The following is a 23,271-nucleotide window of genomic DNA, read 5'->3' as shown; positions in this document are numbered from 1 at the left end:
TGCTTTGTGGAGGTGTCTCCCTTGCTTTCTAGTCAGCTGCTGTATGTTGACTGCCTGAAGAAATACATCTCTTTTCTAAATAAATAAGTCTGTACACAGAGCTTTTGTGGCGACCTGGGGAGAGCTGAGTCCCTGAGAACAGCCACTTTCCAACCACTCAGCATGAAGCTTCTTAGAAAGTTTGACCTCTGGGATGAGGCAGGGAGGAGGCTTAGGTCCTCTTGGATGACTGTCAAGCTCACCTTGGCTGGACTCAGTTTATTCAATCTTAGGAACACTTATCATTTAAATAAAAAAAAATTATATTTGTTTGCTGTGTACATACTTGTGTGTGAGGTGTGGAGTTCAACAAAACGTTCACCATGTGGGTACAAACTCAGGTCATCGGGCAGGAGGAGAATTGCATTTACTGCTGAGCCACCCTACTGGTCCAGAACATCTATCTCTCCACACAGGGAATACTAGCAAATGTGTATGGATAGCCCCAGCACAATGCCAATCCTTTACTAAACAGAGCTTTAAAGCTTTTGAAAAGGGCTATTTCCACTACCAGCTGTGGAGAAAGAAGATCAAGGAACATGCGGACAATTACGAGTCCTGCATGGTCAGATTACTGTGCTTTTTATGGTTCATGATTAAACACTCTTGAATTTTTATATCTTATAAAAGGACTTTATAGAAGTTCTATAACCCGAGTTGTTAATAAAAGAATAGTTTATGCACTTTAATAGTTAAAAATCCTCAGTTGTTCTTCTTGCATGATGCTACCTGGGTTCTCAATTACAACAACAAAAATTAAACAAAACAAGGAAACAGTATCTGTTCATGTCCTCGGCAAGCAGAACTGGTGACTACCCAGGCATGGCATCCTACAGACACAAGAACATAAACGAAGGAGTGGATCTTAGCACAAAGGACCAAGTTAGAACTTTTAAGACCTGGTGAGCCTGGCAGCCCTTTGAAAGTATGGGTCAAGAAAAGGAATCTCGCTGTCAGGGAACCAGGTAACAGGGTGTTCTGGGAAGGATAGTTTCCCACTCTGTGTTGGGAAAGGCCCCCTTCGAAGGAGCTGGACTGATTGGCTTGGAATAGCAAACACACATAGCACCTCTGTGATCAGCATGGAGAAAGCCTGGAGGGGGGTTGGGGGTGTGGGGAGTCAAGGTCCCTCTCTCATCTGCACCATCTCTGGAGGGGCTGGGAGCTTCCTCTGATTCGAGTGTACAATTTCTGAGATTGGTGCCCAAGAGGAGAGGAAAGGGCTCAGGTAGTGGTTGCTGTTTTCTCAACCACTAAGCCCTACTGTGTTCTGTCATTTCACAGGTTCATGGCCAAGGTTGCAAAAAAAAGTGGTGACAGAGGAGGCCGCCTGACAGCTCAGTCCTCACACCTGTGACTTCTAACCGCTCAGTATTTCACAAATGAGGAAAGAGGAAGTGGAGTTAGCAGGAAACAGGAGCCAGGAGTGGCCAATTTAAGACCGGAGAAGGCAGGACCCTTCACAGATGCCTGTTCTCCCAATCCTGTAGATGCTGAAAGTCATTCCGCTGGCTTTTCTGATAGCATCAGCCTCCTATTTTAGCTCATGACATCTGGGTCTGCTGGAGAGCTGTGCAGCCCAAACCAGAGCAAGCCACTTCATAGTTGCAAGTGTGTAGAGCGAGGGCCGATTAACAACTAAAATCAGCACTTATCATCGAGATAAGCTGTGACAGAGGAGAGATGGCTAGGCATCTTTAGAACCGTGGCACCTGCCGGAGGGCGCAGATGGGTGGTGAAGTTAATAAAGGAGTGGTGTTCTGTTCTCCAGAGCACGCTTGTAATTCTCTGCATAGCTGCACTTCCATCCGTTTCCTCTTTGGACAGGTCTCTGACTCCTCCCTCTCACTTAACACTTCTAAGGACCCAAGCAGAGCTCTTAGCAGAAAGGAAAGGTTGGCACTTCTTCCTTCCCAGGGCCTCCCAGTGTGAACATGGAAATTCCCAGGTGTCTGTGTGGGCTCCTGACTGAGTTCTGCCTCAGACGCTGAGCTAGGAGGCTCCTGTTCAGGACAGGAAAATAACCAGTTGGATCAGTGAGTGAGAGACTGGAGCGTGAACAGTACTGAGACAAAGGGAAGGTCAGCGGTAAGTGGGTCAGGAGACCAGAGTCACGGAGAGGGCCTGGCCAGCCCTCGGGGAGGCCTGACGCTGCTGCCCCACCTTCTCCAGGCCAGGGTGACTCAGCACTCCTATTATTACAAGGCCGAACCCCAGAGGCCCTATCAAGGCTGACTGCCGTAAAACTATACACGGTTCTCCTTCTGGCTCCTGGTACATTCTCTGTCGGTGAAAGGTTGTTCCAGGAAGGAAGTGTGCAGCTCATCCCAGCATTTGATGGTACTTTATGGCTTCTTTCTTCTTCCTAACTTGAGGCAGTGTCTGGGCTTGGCCAGGCTTCGGGTTGATGCTAGTGTCTTTTGTCAGTATTATCCCATAACACTCACCGTTTACCGGGAATCCCTAGGTGCCAATGTCACACGAACAACTTTACAAGGACATTTTGTGTACCTCTCAGAAGCTGACAGTAAGGTAAGAATTACCATGTCTATTTGCAAATGAGAAACTGGAGGCTTGGTGATGTTATGTCGTATGGTACCTGAAGAGGAAACCCCAGGAAGGCCGGAAGAAGTCAGATGGGGTCTTCAGTAACTGCTGGTGGGACTGCCCCAAGCAGATTACAGGAAGCAGCCCTGACCTCCAATTGATCCATTTTTAAGAAACACACACACACCAAGACAAACAAAAAACCCTCGAACTTGTGAAGGCTACAGAAAGGCAGCTCTGAACATCTGCCACAAGCTGGCATTGTTTACAGAATCCGAGAGAGGGCAGTTAAATGGTCAGGCAGTTAACCTTGGCACAGGAACTGCGTAGGAACTGAGGGCTGGTTCCCAGACCAGTTTTACCCAAGATAGTTCTAGCACTTGAACTATCCTTAGGACTGTTTTCATGAGACGGTATAACTAGAGTTCAGTAGCCCACTTCAGTTAAATTGTTCAAGGACTAAGAGTCCAACTTAGGCCTTTTGAATCTTAAAACTATTATATATATATATATAGTGTGTGTGTGTGTGTGTGTGTGTGTGTGTGTGTGTGTGTTTGTGTGTATGTGCTCGAATGCCTGCCTGCATGAGTGCCATCAGTTCTCTGGGCCCAGGGGCTCAAACTTGGGTTGGTCCTCAGGCTTGGCCACAAGCCCCTCTACCAGCTGAGCCATCTTGCCCACCTAAGCCTTTTGACAGTAAGAGTTCACGTTCATAATCCGGAACCATGGCTGCCTGGCAGGTACTATAAATGCTTTATTCAGATTAAACAAAAACCAGAACTTGATCATGTGTAACAAAACTTACAGAAAATTAAAAGCAGATAGAGGGGCCCAGAACAGGGTAAGGAGGGGCACTGGGAAGGAAGGAAATGTGGCTAGTAGGCTACCGTGGAAGCTGAGGATGCCTGCCCCACCCCTCCCCCATGGCGAGGCAAGAGTGTCTACTTCATATGTCCTCAGGGTGGAGCTGCTTTGTTACCTGCATTTTCAGTGGATGGATTCTGTAGATTTATTATGTAGGTCTAGAGGCTTCCAGCCACTTAAGACAGGTGTCCAGTGTGACAAGAGAGGCACATAGCACACCGCGTGCCCTGTCTCCTGCTCTCTGGAGTCACACTTACACTGTCCCTGTGTACAGAGGCAGGGGCAGCACGGTGCTTTCCCAAAGTTAGTGGCTGCGCTCGCTGTCCTCAGAGCCAAACTCGACGGCAAGGGTTGGTATTGCTTCTCTCTCTTTAGCTGCAGGTGTGTAAGGAAAGTGACCTTTATGTCTTGGGTTAGGAGTGTGCACACAAGAGGTGAGGGTGAGGGAGGCAGAGTGTCCCTTGAAGACTGGTACTTTTTAATAGATAACTGTTTTTTGTTGTTGTTGTTGTTGTTTTGTTTTGTTTTTTTCTCTTTGCCAGCTGGAGGAGGAAGGCGTGGTTTGTAGGTGGTAATGTGGGCTGGGGAAGTGGTCAGGCCAGGGAGGAAGACTCTGGGGCTTGGGCCCCATAGAGCAGGGACCAGGAAGCTGGCCCGTGCTCTACACTTCTACATTCCACTTCCTCTCTCTTTCAGTGTCTGTAATCGTCTTTTCCTTCCTGTCAGCTGTGCAAGGAGATGTATCCTGGATTTAAGACTAAAACTTCAGGTTTAGGCCTCCAACATTAAAAAACAAACAAAAAGTCTCTCTCTGTTGTTGGTGTTGTCAAAGAAACGAGATACTCTTCCTTCAGGAAGAGAGTTTACGGCTTTAAACTTCTGCAGAGTCACCACCCTCCTCTCGTCTCTTTCATTTGCTCTTTATTAAAAAAATGGTTGCTTGTATGCAGTGCTAACACTGGAACCCAGACTTGTTAGGCAAGATGCTCCCCAGTAAGCCTCATCCCAACCTAACTGCCCCTTAAATTTGAAGGACAGGCTGTCTGTTTTAATCTTCATTTGTTTGTTCCCCAATAACTTGCATGAAACCGGTTTCTGATTCTGACTCTACTGCTATACTATCCCTCTTCTTTTTATACTATCTGGTTGCTGAGAGGATAAGTGTTGGCTCAGGACCCCCCAAGACCAAGTTCTCAGCACAAAGGAGATTTATTTGTTCCACAAGGACAGAGGGGAGAGAAAGAGAGAGAGAGAAAAAAAAAAGACAGGAGATGAGAGACAGAGAGAAAGAGGGGGTGGACTAAAATGTCTGGATGATAGAGTGAACAGCCTCTGGGGGAGAGCAGACCCCGCCCTTAGGCCGGGAGATTCAGGATAGAGGGAGGGGTAGGTTTCCCGTGCCCTGTAACAGGTGGGGACTGAGGGCTGCTGGGGGAACCTGGGGGCCAGGTCTGCTTTGGTTAAATGGGTACCTCAGCTGCCTGTCCCAACAAGGAGTATTTGCCCTAGGGGGCAGAGGGCTGCCTCTGGATAGAGAAGAGACAGACGTGACCCACAGACAAATGGTGGTTTATAAAGGTAAAAGGGAAAGCCCTGTGTTTAATTTTAATTGGTCATGTTAATTAGGTGAGCCAAAGGGGGTTTTGATTGTTAGAGTTTGATACTTTGATAGCTGGACCTTGGTAGTCAGCCACGGGAGGAGGATGTGGCCAAATAAGGGATTAGACCTTGGTGGCTAGCTTTAAGAATATGATCTAATGCTTTTTAGCAAGGCAGAGGGCACTGGGGAGAAGGGTGATCCCTGCCAGAGCCAAGCTTGCCACGATCGAGCTGGCCCGAGGCCCTGTAGTTGTGCTTTCTTCCTTTTACAGATTAAACTCTTCCAAGCTTTACTTGGCTATATAGATACACAAGTAAGCCGTCAGCACACCCTTGAGACACGTGTGCCTGGGAGTTCAGGCAAGTGTGGCTTCCCTAAGCCAGCCGCCTCTCCCCTCCTTCCTCTTGTTGGCACTGCTGTTTGTGATCGGCACTGCACACCGATGCAGGCAGAGGCAGCAGAGCTGGCCACTCTCCAGGCCCTGTAAGACGGTGGGACCCCTCCACTCCACCGACTTAGCAAGTAGCCGAAGAACCGGAGTTCTAAAAGCAGTTTGCGTACATTCCAGAAGCTTAACGTGCAGATCTAAACAAAGACAACACAGTTCTTGTGCAACCCCTGACTTCTGGTAGTCATTCTCTCGACAACCTGCATTTGCTCACCTTCTTTCCTTCCATCTACCTACATACTTGGGTGTACCCCAGGGATAAGTTCTCTGCTTTTGTCCCTCTGTCCTGTCACAGAGAATGACTTAGGTGCAACTGACTCTGTCATCTATTTATTTATTCATTCTTAATAACCCGGTGACGACCTACACTCTGCTAAGTTCTGGGAACACAAAAAATGAATCTATGGGTGAAACAGGAAAGGAAATGTGAACAAGGAAGAGGCTTTTGTTCAGATGCTGGTGCCAGGTCTATACATGCCTGTATTCCCCAGTGCAGGCTGAGCCTCCCAAGTCAGGGGTTCATAAAAACAAAGAATACAAAGTTACAATTTGTCTTGTGTAAGTACAAGGTCACGGCCAGCAAAGCAAGCTTTTGTTTACAGAAGCAGAGGCAGCAGTAAAAAATTAACCCTTAACATCTGGAGGCCTACGTTTGCTCTCCGTTAAGCATAGAGATTTTAAACTTTTAAACAGAAAGTTTGCCATCAACGTAACGTTAGCCAGGACACCGGAAATGGTGAGAATTATGTTGGAAGCTGGGGAAGAGGAGGGTTTTGGTGAAAGGAGGATAGTTCCAAGTCAGGAACCAGAAACTCAGATGTGAGAACTTTCTGGGCAGTGTCCAAAGGCTAAAGCCAGATGGTGAGTGCTACAGGTTTAAGATACAAAGGGGTGAGGCCATGGAGGCTTCACTTGGGCCCCTAAGGAGGTTTCCTGATGGAAATTGTCAGGGCTGCCTGCAGAGGGAGTATTCGGAGCCTCAGAATGAAAGTCATAAGGTCTGAGAGACAAGTGCACCAATTTGCAGGTTTTAGAAGTGGAGCAATTAGGAGGCAGAGAGGGTCACATCTCTGGTACTAGCAGTAAGGACGAAGAAAGAAATGAGTCTGAGGAATGCTTGGGAAATAAAATGACTTGGTGGCTAAAGAGGAAGTAAGAGAAAGGATGAGAGGTCCCTCCTGGGGCTCCATCCTGGGGCCAGCTAGGCAGGCAAACCCTTGGCAGTTTTGCTGTCACTGTTGTACATTTAACTTTCATTGTCAGACAGGATGGCTTAGGAATCATCCAGGCGACTCAGCTCTAGGTGAGTCAAACCTCAGACCAGGTAATCTGCTAGTTGAGGGAAGGCTCATGCTGAAGTAGTGGCACGGTCTGGCGGGCTGGGTGCCTGACCGCTAATAAATAAGAAAAAGGTACAAGGAGAACTGAGGACCCAGCTCCTCCATGAATCCGGACTACAGACACACTGTGTCCAGTTTTCTCAGCTCCCACTGCTATGTATTCCTTCTTAAACCGGGAGGAAAATCCTTTGTCAAGCATGTTGCCACAGTCATGAGAAAAGTCACACTGACTTTACCCTTGAGGTGGTCCATTAGGAAGGTTGAGGCTTAATGCGAGACTCAAAAGGCTCTGGAGACGAGGGCTTGGAAGTGTTGTCTTCTAAAATCTATACTCTTTCTCTGAAAAAGGTCCCAACCCTATTTCAGCTATTGCTAGCTGCAGATACAAAACCAGGATCAGCTGCTGCCAATCCCTCCCAGCTCATCCCTCCTTACCACCTGATCCTGTCCTCCAAACAGCTGCCATTGTCAGCCCCACGCTCAACACCTTTGTCATCATGCTAGGGCCTTTATCCCCTTGACATGAGGTTTCCCTTTGCCTCCTTTGTCTATTGTTTCAGAGGAACGACTTTGACTTGTTGGGTAAAGTTTGAGACCTATAGAGTTCTTTCATGCTACTGTTTCCTTGAACTCTCTTGTTTGCTGGTCATTTTCCGTGGAACCCCCAGCAGTCAGTCGGCAATGACAGCTGTTTCCCCTGAGCCCTCCCTATGGAAGCCATCAGACACTGGCAAGCACCACCCTTACCTCTGGCATGGGGTCACACTTCAGAACCTTCTGTTTCCTGATGTTGAATCAAAGGCAATTTACATTTTAGGATATAAGGCTATGGACAGTCATTATTCAGCAGCCCCAGTATCTGGGCTATAGCTAGCTGTCACCTGCAGTCACAGGGCTGGTCTAGCCCATTCCCTCATCGCTGCTGTTCTCAGCAACAAATTGCTTCTGAGAGTTCCGATATCCCAGCAGCTGCTCTACCACATATGAGAAATCTAATTTCACTTTCTAAGCTTTTTCTCCTCATCTCGCCCCATCAGCTTTGCTAGCTTCTCATTCAGACACAGTAAAATGGGACTCATCCTATCCATTCATTGTCTCAATAATCTCAATGAACAAGGCACTCTCCCTGTGCTCTGGGTTCAGGGCTGAGGCAGGCCTAGCCACATTCAGGCCTGTGTTACGGAAGCTGGAGCCCTCCTGAGCTGTTGGCCGATGGCGCTTCGGTGTTTTATTGAGAGGGTTCCATCATGGGGAACATTAGAAGGCAAATGAAGTTAGGATGTGATTCTGTCTGAGGACACTTCTGAGTCACATCGTGCTGTGGTGATGGCTCCTACCAGAGTTTTCTTAGGGCTCTTTTTCACACTTCTATGCCAGTGACATGGCACGGTGTAGAGATCAGAGGGCCGGCGAGGCTGGTAGCACCAGCCAAACCCCAGGGGCTCGTCACACTTGAAGAGCTCAGGCGGAACAACCGTCATCATTCCTCATAAAAGAAAGTCACATGTCACCCATGTAACCCTGGCAACTGGAAGGTAAGTAGATGCAGGAGGATCAAGAGTTCAAAGACATCTTCAACAGCAGAGACATTCAAAGCCAGGATAGGCTACACCAGACCAGCTTCATAACCAAACAACAGAAAAACACAAAAGCCCAAACACAGAAAAGTCATCTTCACAGGGAAAGCTAGATGATTTTGGTCCTCAGCAATGCTGAATAGGTGCATCAAAGGGTGATGCGTGCGTGCGTGCGTGCGTGCGTGTGTGTGTATGTATGTATGTATGTGTGTGTGTGTGTGTGTGTGTGTTTCTTTTAAATCTTGTTTTTTCTAGCGTGATCCCTTTTCCAAGCCTTGTCTGTTGGTGCCTGTGTTGCTTTGGGGACGTAGGGCTGCTGTGTGTTAATGGCTGGAAGCCGCGGCAGAGCCTGGGGACGGTGGGTAGGATGCAGTGTAGGTGCCTGCTAGGGGTGAGGTGTGGGGTGCCTGCTTGGTCCTGGATCTTCAGAAGCAGGAAGGAAGCAGGGCTTAGCCGGTGGAAAAACCAGGCTTCCTTTCAGTCACGCATAGCATGAATTCTGACCCCTGCTCCTTTAAGAAAAGTGCAAAGAATAGCAAAATCATATACTATTAATATTATAAATTATAAGTATAAACCGCTCTCAGAGGCTCAGTCCAGGATCAGCACTAATGAGCCCCAGGCACAGGCAAGGCCGAGCCCCGTGCATTCTGTGCATGCTCACACAATGCTGCTTTTCATCCTTTTTTCCTTCTTTTTGTCTCTGTTCTATTGTTGGTTAGCTAGGTGAAGGGGACAAAGGAGGACATACTTTATATAAAGAAAACTAGGAAGATATCAAAGACACACATCTTTTTGCAGCAGATTTTACCTCTTCCCCCCCCCCCCCCCGCTCCAGTAGCCCTAGCTGTTTACAAAGTACAGTGTTTGAGTAAGATTTTCCAGAAGCAGAAAGACACACACAGTATATTCTCACTTATAAGTGGATACTAGCCATATAATATAGGATAAACATACTAAAATCTGTATACCTAAAGAAGCTAAGCAAGAAGGAAGACCCTGGGTAAGATGATCAACCCTCATTCAGAAAGGCAAACGGGATAGATATCAGAAGAGGGAGAAAACAGGGAAGAGAACAGAAGCCTACCACAGAGGGCCTCTGAAAGACTCTAATCAGCAGGGTAGCAAAGCGGATGCTGAGACTCATAACCAAACTTTGGGCAGAGTGCAGGGAATCTTATGAAAGAAGGGGGAGATGGAAAGACCTGGAGGGGACAGGAGCTCCACAAGGAGAGCAACAGAACCAAAAAATCTGGGCCCAGGTGTCTTTTCTGAGACTGATACTCCAACCAAGGACCATGCATGGAGATAACCTAGAACCCCTGCATAGATGTAGCCCATGGCAGCTCAGTGTCCAAGGTGTTCCCTAGTAATGGGAACAGGGACTGTCTCTGACATGAACTCAGTGCCTGGCCCTTTAATCACCTCTCCCTGAAGGGGGAGCAGCCTTACCAGGCCACAGAGGAAGACAATGCAGCCAGTCATGATGAGACCTGATAGGCTATGGTCAGATGGAAGGAGAGGAGGACCTCCCCTATCAATGGACTTGGGGAGGGGCATGGGAGGGATGAGGGAAGGAGAGTGGGATAAAAAGTGAATAAATTGTAATTAATAAAAATAAATATATTTTCCCCAGTTTCTAAACTAGCCACAGAGCGGCAAGCAGTTAACGGCTGCTGAGGATAAATGGCTTTCCTTCCGTGATCTGCCCCCAGATAGGGTTGCCAGTCTTAAGCGGTCAGCCCTAACTAAACACAAGCACACACTGGTGATACCAACTGGACTCCGTAGGTTGGGAGTGTGTGTATCGTTAGGTTGAGAGCAAATTCCAGTTCCCCAAATTCCAAAGGCTTTCCAATGAGCTCAAAGGAAATTCCAGTTCCCTAAACTCTGAAAGGCAGTCCAATGAGCAAAAAGGAAATTCCAGTTCCCCAAACTCTAAAGGCAGTCCAATGAGCTTAAACTGCACTATTATCGGAAGACTTCTGCTGTTCAATAAAAGCCAGTGCTTCTGGGGAATTTGTGAATCCGGGTTTTCACCTGCTAAAAGGAGTCATTCTCCTTACCTCTGGCAGAGGGACCTTTGGCTGTCTGTGGTACCTGTGGTCACGTCGCAGCTCATGCTGGCCTCTGGACTCCCTCGGTATCACAAATACTTGTTACACATCCCAAAGTCCATGCTGGCAGCCTAGCTCTCCTACCCAACCCTTGCCCCCCACCCCGTGTGTGTATGTGTGTGTGTGTGTGTGTGTGCCTGCCTGCCTGTCTGTGCCTGCCTGTTTGTCTGTGCTCTTCTCCTGCTCCTCTCACTATGTCTTTTTCTGTCCTCTTCCCCCTGCTTTTCTCCCATCTCCTGCACATAGTCCTGGCTGTCTGCTGGCCATGTTCAGAGTACTCCTTTCTCTCTCTGCTCTGCACTCTTCCAGATGCCTCTGGCTGTTCTCTCTCATGTCTACAATAAAAACTCTCCCCTTAACTATACCATGGAGTGCTCATCAGTTTACGTGTGTGTGTGTGTGTGTGTGTGTGTGTGTGCTCATGTAACAGCATCATAGAAGAAGTCATGGATTTGACTCAGGGTGGTTGTGGGAACACAGGGAGGAGTGGAAAGGGAGTGGGGGTGGAAATTATGTAAATACAATATAGTCATATATGATTCTCAAGAAAACTGAAGTGAAGATTTCCCTGGCTTCTGGCTTTCATATGTGTTCCTCAAAGGCCAGCGAGGGAGGAAGGGCCATCCTTCAGAGCTGGTTTAGCTCAGCTCAGCTGTGATGTCATAAACCCCTGAGGCGGGTAGGATTTTGTTAGCTTCATCTTTCCTCCTGCTTCTTCCTTTCTGGTGCCCTTGATCCTAAGACATTTTCTGCTCATTATTTTTCAAGCTGTGTTGCTATTTTGCTAGCAGCATCCTGTGTTCCCTGTTGGGGCCAGCAGTCTGCTTCCATCCTTAATGGCTTGGAGGCTAGGAAGGGAGCTGAACAAGCATAAGGCTAGGCTAAGGGGTGACTGATCACTTTCTGGACTAGAAATTATGAAAGGAAGATGCATAGCATTCTTGTAACTACTGTCCTCTTATCTATGTTGAATTTGATCTCAGCATATAAATGTATGGCGGTGAGATTCAAGTTGTGAGCTCAGCAAAGCAGCTCTGAGGCCTTCATCTTTGACAAATGGGGTTCTGGTGCTATTCGTGGAGCCAGTCCTTTCTGAGGTGGAGGACAGGAAGGACACACATCCACTTGGCACGTATGTGAGATCATCTAGGAGCCAGGTTAGGCAAGAGGAGCTCATTGCTGGTCAGGCTGCCATCTGTGGTCTGCCTCCCCTCCCTTTGATGCTTCCATGTCATCCCTCCCTGTGTTGTAATAATGCCAGGAAAGGTATCCGGGGCACTAGGCAACTCCCTTGCCCTGACCTCCATAATCTGATTACTGTTATTAAGTACGATTTACTTCTAGAACTAATGCAGTAAAAACAAAAAGGTGCACTGGGCTGTTTCCATCCATGCGCGATTTGTGAAGTGTTCACATCAGTGTTCTTCACATAATATATTTCTGTGACATCTGCATTTATAACCAAAGGGAATTTCTCACTCTGCCTCAGTGTGAGAATGGAAATCACTGCTCTGAAAGTAATATCTGAAGCAGAAAAGAGAAAGGGGCTACTACGTATGCTACCTCCCTATTGGGAACTTCTGGGAATCTCCTTTACTTGAAAACTGCAGTCATCCGAGTCTGGGAGCCTTGTAAAACAGCATCGTACTCAGTTCCTCACACAGGAGCTTGGGCTCACAGCGTTTTGTCTATTCTGGAGTCTTCTTCCTCCTGAGGCCTCCATAGGTATTTACTAAATCAACAAATGGTTCTTGTTGCCCAGCATGGTGGTGTCAGGGCATGAGCCCAGCACAATACCAGCAGGCGTTAGTCATCAGGGCAGCCACGCACCGTGTTCTGTTGCCGTCTGTAATTACAGGAGAATGAACGCCGTGAGGCTTTTTGCGTACTGCTTCTTTGCATCCATTTATTTTGACCATTGAAAACCAGTTGCTGGAGAGTGTACTGCTCTTTCAGAGGAACCAGGTTCCGGTCCTGGCACACATATCAGGCAGCTAACAAATGCCTGTGACTCCAAGGAATCTGATTCCACCAGTCTCCTAGGCACCCACATGCGTGTGCCCACGCCTACACAGACACATACATGCATACCATAATTTGAAAGTGTTTTTTTAAATCAGTTGTTCTGGGACTAGGGAGATAGTACTGTTGGCCATGGAAACATGAGGACTTCAGCTCCGCCCTCACGCAGAGTGTGGTAGTTTGTGCCTACCATCCTGGGGAGGCAGAGACAGGCAGAGCCCTGGGGCTTGCCTGCCAGCCAGGCCTGCCTAATTGTCAGCCTCCAGGGTGCAGTGAGAATCCCACTCTAAGGAAAACAAAATGGATGGTTCCTGATGATAACAGACCTCAAATAAACACATGCACACACACACACACACACACACACACACACACACACAATTGTTGTATACCAGGCATTGTAACTGTAAGTGGTTCTTTGTCCTTTTAATTCTTGGTGTATTGCTGTAAGGAATTGTGCTTTGATGCTTCCAACTATTATGTGGCAGGCTGGGTTAGGTGCTGACATCACAACAGCGACCAAGACAGACAAGATGCCATCTTCACGGCACCTAAAAGCTGAGCCTGAGAGAAAATACCTCAAGTTAGGATTCCAAAACATGTGTTCCTTCTGTAAAACTGTAAGAGTTGTTTTTAAGGAGCCTGCATCTTGCCAAGCCTTTCCACCGTGGCTCCTTTTAAACCCTTGCCCAAATCCTATGCATTCAGCATTATCTCCAATTTATAAATGAGGAAGTCAGAGCATGAGGGGTTAAACAACTCTCCCAAGATCACAGAACTAGTAGCTCCCAAGGCTAAGAGGTGTATGCTGGTCAGCCTAGATGCAGGCTGTATGTTGCTGCCCCTGGATTGCTGCTGCTGGGAGGGTGGCTCGGCCTTGTGCTGTACGAACCTATGGCCAGCAGGTGAGCAAACGAGCAAAGCCCTAAGCAGAATAGCCTGGGGCTGCCCAGAGAGAAGAAATCATCCATCTGGGGGTCAAGAGAGGATTTAATGTGAGAAGCCCTTGAAAACTGAGGCCCAGGGAAAGGGCTTTATTGACTAGATCGACAGGGTATCACTTTCAAGTAAAAAACAACCTGTTATCCACTGCAAACAGAAAAGATGGAAGGTTATTTCACTCTTCAATCTTATTGTTGCTGCTATTGTTTTGTTCAACAAATACATTCATTGTATAAATTTATTGAGGGGGAGAACAGCTATCACACTGGGATGTCTTTTCATTTCAGAGATGCTAAACTATTTAAGCATATGAATCTGAAAGAGTGTTCTGATCTGTTCAAAGCGTCTTATTTAGTGAAAATACTAGAGAGTTTGACTGTAGTCTCATGTTCACTGTAATCAAGAAACTCTAATATCCCTGTAAATTATTTAAGTTAAAATGTTTTAAGGTGTGATCTGAAATGAAATAAAATAAACACTTACCTATATAATATTTTTACCTATAAATTCAGTGACTTCATGTAACATCTAAATTTCATTTGGGGATTGTCTTGGTCAGGGTTCTGTTGCTGTGAAGAGACGCCATGGCCACAGCAACTCTTATGAAAAGAAAGCATTTAGTTGGGGCTTACTTACAGTTTCAGGTTTATTCCATGTTCGTGATGGTGGGAGAACGGTGGCATTCAGGCAGACATGGTGCTGGAGAAGGAGCTAAGGATTTGCATCCGGACCTGCAGGCAGTAGGAAGAGTGAGACACTGGGGCTGGCTTAGGGCTTTCCTCAAAGAAACCCCCACCCCCAGGGACACTCCCTCCATCCTCTCTCAAGCAGTACCACTCCCTGATGAGCAAGCATTCAAATAGACAAGCCTTTTCTGGCCATTCTCACTCAAACCACGGGAGTGTTTTGGACCTAGCTTATATGCCCTTACTATGTTACAGAATAACTGAAAAATAACCAAAATACTTATCAAAAATCAGAACCTAACACTGTCCATAAAGCTAGAGATAAAGGCCCCAATCCCAAATCCTTGCATTATGGGACAATATCCAGATCAGATTGTTCAAGCAGTACAGTCTGTGCAAACAGTTCTAAGTCTGAAAATCCTGACACCTAAAACACTTCTGGTCTCCAGCGTTTTGGATGATGGATAAAGAGCTGGCAACACACAATCACAATCTTTTTGCTTCATCCTGTTTTATTTAACAACTTCTGAGGCGTTGTATGTACCACCTTGGCCCAGCCCTTTCTCGATGCTGTTGTACTCACATTACAAGATGCTTTTGGTAGTCTGTGTTAATGGTTGGCACACAGATACCTTATTTGGAGCCGTATTTTTGCTACTTTATTAAGTTCTTTTACCTACCACCCAATCCTGCCAACCTCCCAACACTAGATAGGAGAGAAAGTATAGAGGGAAAAAAAAGGGGGAGGGCACAGATCTCTTTAGACGACTTCCTGCTGATTAGGGGAATCGAGTTCCTTAGGGCAAATTTGATCTTTGCCAAAGGATATTCAATTTCTTTTACTAGTCTCTTCGTGCACAACAACTTTGTGCTCAACAAACTGGAAAAAAAAAACAACCTTGTAGCATCAGGGGGAGCAGTAGCTGACAAGAGTCCCCAGCATTTCAAACATAAACTATCTTCAGCTGGCAAAATTATAGCCCTCCTTGAGCACCAAACAAATCCTAGTTAGCTGCCATGGACAATCTGAAGCAGCCCCATATTTTATCCCACACCTGGGATAAAACAAAAACATATTCACAGAACGTAACCGGGTTTTTAGAGAAACCGCAATTCCCACTGCACGTATTGGCAATAATTCACTTGGATTTTAGTGAGTGGTAGTAGCAGCATTGCCTTTCCACAAAGCTCCCTCAAAATCAGATCCCACCTCTAGCCTCCGGCTGACCCAGAGCGCCTCTGCAAGCTTCAGAGTTCTCACAGTGACCATCATTATGAGCCACTCCAGGGCTTTTCCTCATTGAAGGTGAAGTTTCCCAGAACAGTGTGTCACTAATAAAGCAGAAGGAGCCTGGGTATTGTTCCCTCATTAAACCAGCCGGTGCTGCTCTGTAAAACATGTGTCTCACAACGTGGTTGGCATCATTAGCCAGAGGCCGTCTGCAGCTCACAGACTGTCATGAAACTGTCATGTTAAGTATCGATGTCTTCTGGCTGCATACTATCTTTAAGGAATAATGTTTTATTGGACAGTTCACTGAGAGCAAATCGAGTTGGAATTTATCAATCCAAAGCTGAGGCAGGAGAAGTGAGTATGTGTGTGTATGTTTGTGTGTGTGTGTGTGTGTGTGTGTGTTGTATACAGAAGATTTATATGTTGTGAATATTCACTGTTGATGCTAAATGGGTGGCAGTATTTATTTACCTTATGCTGAGATAATTGAAAAATAGTTGCTGACATTTTATTCCTTGACGAAATATTTGTAGAATGCCTTGTCTGTGCTGCTCCCTGGGTGGGGTGGCTGAGAAAAAGCTGCTAAGGCAGAACACTGGTTGCCGTGCTCTGCTCCAAGCAACTGGTGCTTCATGGAAGCCGCAAAAAGCATGAAAGAGGGAGAAGTATGTTCTAGCTACAAAGTAGCTAGGAGGCCTGGAAAAGCAGATGTGTTATTGTCTGCTGGGCTGAAGTCTAAAACAAGCAAAATGTTCCTTATGTGTTACACTTGGTGACTGTCTCGGTCAGTGTTACTGCTGTGAAGAGACTCTATGGTCTCCACAACTCTTATGAAGGAAAACGTTTAATTGGGGGCTGGCTTACAGTTTTAGAGGCTTAGTCCCTTCTCACCATGGCAGGAAGCATGGTGCTAAGAGATGGCTGGGAGTTATGTCCAGGACCAGAGGGAGCAGGAAGAGAGAGACTCTGGGCTTGGCTGGGGCTTTGGAAAGCTCAAAGGCCACTCCCTGGGTCACACCTCCTCCAACAAGGCCTATTAATCCCTATTAATCCCTCTCAAGTAGTGTCACTCCTCTGTGACTAAGCATTCAATATATGAGCCTATGGAGGCTATATGCTTTCCGCTACTACAGTGACTACCCACAAAAGGGTCAAGAAGGACTTTAAAGGAAAAGAAACTGGTTGTTGTCTGTTTTATCAAGTGGAGCTTTGCTGCTGGTTTTTTTGTCAACTTGGCATAGTTAGTTACTTGGGAAGAGGAAATCTCAGGTGAGGAACTGCCTCCTTCAGACTGGCCTGTGGGCAACTGTGAGCATTAGTGATTGGAGTAAAGGGCCCAGCCCAATGCAGGCAGTGCCATCTCTAGCAAGACGGTCCTGGACTGCATAAGAAAGCAAACGGAGCATGCCGTGGGGAAAAAGCTGTGTTCCTCCCCATCTCTGCTGCACTTCCTGCCTCCAGGGTCCTCTACTTGAGTTTCTGGCTTGGTTTCCCTTGATAATGGACTGTAACCTGCAAGCCACATAACCCTTTCCTCCCCAAGTTACTTGGGTCAGTGTTTCTCACATCAACAGAGAAGCAGTAAAAGAGATGCTTGCTGGTTTCGGGAAAGAGGCCTGGAAGCGGCCTTCCTTGCTCAAGGCAATGTGTGCTCGGGAACTTCACGTGATCTTGCTTGGCTGGGATTTAGGAAAGGAGGAAGATACATAGGTGCATAAAAGCCAGAATTCAGTGGCTTTCTAAATCATGCTACAGACTATGAATTGTATTCTAGAGGTGTCTTAGTCAATGTTCTATTGCTGTAAAGAGATACCATGACCACAGCAACTCCCACAAAGGCAAACATTTAATTGAGGCTGGCTTACAGTTTCAGAGGTTTTAGTTCATTATCATCATGGTGGGAAACATGGCAGGGTGCAGACAGACATGGTGCTGGAGTGGTAGCTGGGAGTTCTACATCCAGATCAGCAGGACTCAGGAAGAGAGAGAGAGAGAGACACGGGGCCTGGCTTGAGCACTTGAAACCTCAAAGCCCACCCCTAGTGACACACTTCCTCCAGCAAGGCCACACATACCCTAACAAGGCCACACCTCCTAATAGTGTGACTCCCTGATTAGCAAGAGTTCAAATATATGAGCCTATGAGTGCCATTTATTTACATGGGATAAGAATGGGTTAGCAGCCAAGCAGAGACCCATGCCCCTCGATGAAAAAATGTAAATGGAGCATCTATTACTTTTTAGCCCAATGCTGAAAGCTCACAAAATAAGATTCAGTACAAAGAATCCAAAACCTAGTAAACAAAAAATAAGTTAGTAAAAGTCACACAGTCTTCAACGATAAGAAAACACGTCACGCACTTGGAGCTAGGGAGATGGCTCGATGGTTAGAGCTCTTGTTAGCATGAGAACTGCGGTTCAGGTCCCCACAACCCACATAGGTGGGTGTGGCAGCCTGTCTGTAACTCCAGTGCTGGAAAGGCAGAGAGAAGGGATCCCCGGAGTGAGCTGGCTAGCAAGTTTCCTGTTCAGTTCCCTGTGAGACCCTGCCTCGGTGACTGAGGTAAAGAGCGATTGTGGGCAGCTCCCAGCGTTGGCCTCACCTTCGCATACATGTGCTGCGTGTGTAACCATGTGCATGAAAACATTTATGTGTACACATGCATACCACACACAGAAATGAGGAAAAGGGCGGGAGTGATGGCTCAGTAGTTAAGAGCACTGCCTGTTCTTTCAGAGGTCCTGAGTTCAACTCCCAATACCCACACAGTGGCTCACAAACACCTATAACAGGGTTCCATGCCCTCTTCTGGAGTGCAGATACACATGCACACAAAAAAAAAAACTCTGTGTAATAAAATGCATTAAATAAGTGAATCTTAAAAAAAAATAAAATAAAATAAAATAAATGAGGGAAAAAGTAATTTTTTTAAGTATCCATCTTATGCCCTGCATGTATTTGTTAGATATTGGATTCATCATCTTTCTTGTGACTGTCATAAAATATTCAACCAAAGCCACTTTAAAAAAAAAAAAGGAAGGGTTTATTTTGGCTCACCAGGCCAGGATGTAGCTCATACGGTAGAAGACGTCATGGCTGCAAGAGCTTGAGGCAACTGGTTAATACTGTGTCTACAGACAGGAAGCGAAGCTCAATAAACCCTCAGGCTCAGCTCAATTTCCCCTTTTCATTCAGTCCAGGACCCGAGTTCGTGGAGTGAAGCCCAGAGCTCAGAATTAACGGAAGTCTTTCCAATTCAGTTATTACAATTACATACTGCCTTACGGGCATGCGGGAGGCTCCGCTTTGTGAGTCTAGATCCTACGAGGTTGACAATATTCGCCGTCACCACCCCACCCCTTGTCAGGTTGACGCCTAAACATGTCATTTTGAAGGTGACATTTTCCAGCCCTCATAGGCCTATGGCCATCTCATGATGCAAAATACATTCTGACATTAAAAGTATTTGTGGGCTTTTACGGTTCCAACACAGTTTAAAAGTCCGAAGTGTCTCTGAGGCTCAGGCAACTGTGAGCCCCTATGAAATTAAAAACAAACAAACAAATAAACAACAACAACTAAACGAGTTAAAAACTTTCTATGTATAGTATCACAGAAAAGAAAGAGCAGACTTAAAGACCAAACCCTGGCCGTTCCAAAACACCACCTCTGGCATCTCGGCCTCCAGATGAGGTCATCTGTGTCCATTGGGCTTGGATGGCCCCCACCACTCTAATCCTGCCACCTGTGTGTGGGCACCCTCCCGAGCCCACCACTCCGCATGAAGCTTTCCCCAGCAGATCTGCCTGGCTCTAGCACCTCACACATCTACAGTCTGCATTTACCGGTTTGCAAGACTTCAAGACCCGTGATCTTGCACATTTCATGCCTGTGAATTCTGTGTCGTGTGGATATATTGTCATGTTCTGATGTTGGCTTGAGATTCTAGTTCTGTTGGTCTTTGTGTGCTGACCCTGGGAAAACTGTCCTAGGCAGTTACTGCATATGGTCAGCTAATCCCTTCCCTGGCTCCTCAGCTTAGGCTCTTTCTTGAGATGAATTTACATTTTCAGAAGTTGGAACCTTTGATGGTTGGTATCTTGCCTTTGTGGCATGTTTCCTATGGTCCTCTTGCTGATCAGGGTTTTCTTTAACAACCTCTTTTCAATGTTGGCTTTGGCTGAAACTAACAGTTCTATAGCTGTTTTCCTTGATAAACTATACATTTTTAAATATCTTTAGGCCTCACCTGTTGGCCTCTTTCATTGTAGACCTGGATGCCGCTTCAAAATTTCTCCACTAAACTGGTTCTAATTGGTTCATTTTAAATTTAATCTCATTGAGTTCCCAGGATGTGGGCAGACGATAGCTAGGTTTTTGGTGGAATAGTTCCCAGGACAGTTCTTCCCCCTTGAACTGAGCCCTCGCCACTGGCATTTGTCAGTACATTCTGTCTCCCCATCCCATCTGAATGGCCCACTTAGTTATGCTTATGAAAATCAGGGGCTTTTTAACCTGAAAGTTCCAACTCTTCCATACTCTTCATGAAACCGAAGATCTGAGCCCTGCATAATGAGGTTTATTACAGTAAGACTCCACTTATCAGCACAAGTTTTCCATATTGGTTACTTTTCTCATATCTGACCAAAGCCACTTACGGAAACAAATGCTTATTTTGGCTCATAGTTTCTTAGTCATAGCAGGGAGGTCACAGGAACTTGAGATAGCTGGCCACATTGTCAAGAAGTCCTCTTCATCTTACTTCTTCCTTTTTAATTGGCCCAGGACCCCAAACCATAGACCAGTTAACTGTAGCCCACAGCCCACAGTTAAGGGGGTTTACCCCAGTTAACCGAATTTAGATAACAATGCAAAGAGGCTTATCACCTAGGCCATCTAGATCCCTTCGAATTAGCAGTCAAGATTAATCATCAAAGGTGTTAACATGTATTAGCTGACTTAATCCTCCTATCATCTTCCAGAAGTACTCTTGTTTAGAACCATTTTATAGGAGAGGAATATGAGGCATGATGACTTGGTAATTTAACCACTGGTAAATATTAGAACCAGAGTTTCATTCCTAAGTGTCTCACTCTTGAAAAATGCACCTTTACTAAAGGCTAAGCTATTTCCTCAGGACAGAAATCTCTCCAGGGCACTAGGCCCACACCAGAGGACAATGCATTTTGGAGAAACAGAGGTAGGAAAAGGAAAGTCATGAACTTGGTAATGGCATTGGCCTCAAGAAAGTTATTCTCATGACATGGCAGGAATTAAGAATGTAACCTGTAAAAGTAACTTTTATTCACCTGACACAACTGGAATTGTAATGCTAGGTTCACAGGGACCCTCAGAGACCACCAGGAGATGACTTGATGCAATTGCAAGAGAGCTTTATTATGAAAGCAATCAAACTCGGGACCCAAGTCTCACTGATGCAGCAGTAGAGAAGTGGGACCCTGAGCCCTGAGTGAGCAGGGTTTTTAAAGGGAAGGTCCGTGATCAGGGGGTTTCCATGGCAGCAAGCAGGGGGGCACAAGCCTTGGCGTTACAGAATTGGGTGAAGTTTAGCAGGGCGGGGTGACCTTTTCTGAGGCACACAATCACAATGGCTAAGGCATATAATCACAATGGCTATTTTTCTAAATTATATCTGAAACATTGGGGAGAATTTTCCCACCTGATTCCCAAATGATTCTCATTGATTATTGCCAGGGAGTTTGTCTCTATTTTCTATGAAGCATTTATTCTGTTATATTTCCTGGAGACTGTTGCTACGAGAGTTAACTTTGTTCTCTGCCAGGTGTACATTCTGTGATATTTCCTGGTGCCTGAATTCAGTTCCCAGTCAAGATCTTTATTTCAAAATGGAGTTATACTCAGGCTAACTTAAACTCTTCACCATCTTGGAGGCTCACTGCCTCTGTCTGCTAACCTAGGCCTCGTCCTGAAAATGTCTATCCTCCATGCGATCTAATGTAGGCCTAAAATGTTTTCAATCTCTGAATCTTACTACTGAATAAGATCACCCTTTCTAGCTCTTTCTGAACTCTGGTTGGCTGGTTCAACTCAGCTGCTCTGGCTCAAACTCCTCTCCAAGCTGATTGATTCAATCTGGCTTCTGAATGAATGAATTGCTCTGCTTGGCCTCACACTAACTCTAGCAATCTGTTCAAATCTTCTGGCTCCTTCTTGTTCTCTCTTCAACCTGTGTCTGTAAAACTGTCCCAGTAAAACTGCCTCCTCTTCCTCTGTGCTGCTCTCTCTTAAGTCCCCTCACTTTCCTCTCTGTGCCCTTGAGAGTAGGGCATTTTCTACTCTGTCAAATGTTTCTCAAATTCATCACGTTGTCTTTCTCTCAATTAGACATCTCTTTCAAAATATGGCTGCTTCCTTCCACAAACTGACCTTACTTGCATTATTGAGGATTAAAGGTGAGTGCTAAGTCATGACTGTATTCAAGCCAGAGGGTTAAAGGCATGTCTGCATTCCAGTCAGATCACACAGACCTAGATGGTCTTTAGATGTGATTAGAACAGCCATATTGCTGGATTAAACGTCCTCTACAGTAAGCCTAGGCTAAACTATACTCTATAATTTCAGTAGGAATGAAAGAAGAGAATGGAATCTAGACATAGTTCAGATGTGGGACCGTTTGGTATTGAAGGGAATAGTGAACCCATCGATACTATTAATGGAGTAGGTGTAGGTGGTTAAGTTTTCCAGTGGTTGAATTTAGGGAATTAGTGAAATATAAGTAAATATTGAAACACGGGCTTTGCAGTTTGGGATTATTTATCAAAACTAAAAGTTGTTTTATGTCATATCTGAAGAATTTCAAACTGATACATTAGTTAATTATTTGTATCTCACTAATGTGTCAAAGTGCAACTACTGATTACATCTTAAAATGAGGCCAAATGTAAAAAATAAATAAATAAAACCACAAAAAAAGAAAACAATGAAGCTGGTAAAGTGTGTATAGATGTGTCTCTCTGTGTGTGTGTATGTGTGTATGTATATGTCTGTATAGATATCTGTGTATGTTTATATATAGATATATGCATACACACATTACTTTATAAAAGCAAACATGTAGGCAGGTATTTTAATTTATGTGGTGTGAAGATGGTGTGTCAAGGCTGTTTATACTTCTGTGGGTGGAAGAGGGTGAATTAAGGTAAAGATCTAGAATGTGGGAGAACGGGGGTAAGAAGATACTGCCCTGAGCATGCAAGGAAACCCGAAAAGCATAAAAGTTGCTGACTCACTGTTTAGAGTTACTTGATCAGCCTAAGGCTTAATTGCATTGCAAGGAGCAGAACCAGGAGACAAAAGCATATTTGTTTGGCTAGATGCATAAGTGGAAGCATCTGATACTAGAAGAGGCTTCCTGCATCCCCACAAGAAAGTATAAGCTATGAAAAGAAGGAATAACGAAACAGCCTTCAAAGAAATAGCAGACATACCCTTAGGAAATAGCCACGTTCGCTTCATTTTCTCAGTGTTTGGAATATAGAGAAGCACCATTGCTTGCCCACCATGACAAGTCTGGTTTAGAAGGAAACATAACCCTTCATGAATCATAATCAAAGCTGGCCATCTGGGATAACACTGACAGAAAAATAGATTTCTTCCAATGGAAGACATTCCAGTTAAGAAAAAAAAAATACGTGCTGCAAATTAGCAACAAATAATAAAGAACAGTCCTGTCAGGGCCATGAAAAATAAAGGAACCTGTTGGTTAGGAATGCTAAGAATGGAGAAAAAAAAAAAAGAGAAGGGTAGGAAAAAAAAATCCCTCAAAAACAGTCATCCATGATACAGTGGGCGTGGAGCAAAGGAAATTCTCCA

At 45.6% G+C, this 23,271-nt stretch overlaps 1 protein-coding gene across 1 annotated transcript in view; it reads left to right on the top strand.

Moving 5' to 3' along the window:
• The first annotated feature begins 2,551 nt into the window (after window positions 1-2,551).
• Ifrd1 (interferon related developmental regulator 1) overlaps window positions 2,552-23,271 on the top strand; it is a 45,621-nt gene continuing 24,901 nt past the window's right edge. Inside the window, exon 1 of the mRNA XM_060367408.1 lies at window positions 2,552-2,571. The gene's annotated coding sequence lies outside the window, so the exon portion shown is untranslated. The remainder of the gene's footprint in view (window positions 2,572-23,271) is intronic.

Source organism: Meriones unguiculatus, chromosome 1, assembly GCF_030254825.1.
Source record: "Meriones unguiculatus strain TT.TT164.6M chromosome 1, Bangor_MerUng_6.1, whole genome shotgun sequence".
NCBI classification, from domain to species: Eukaryota; Metazoa; Chordata; class Mammalia; order Rodentia; family Muridae; genus Meriones; species Meriones unguiculatus.
The sequence above is the reverse complement of the archived record's forward strand: the minus strand, read 5'-3'. Positions and strand labels throughout refer to the sequence as shown.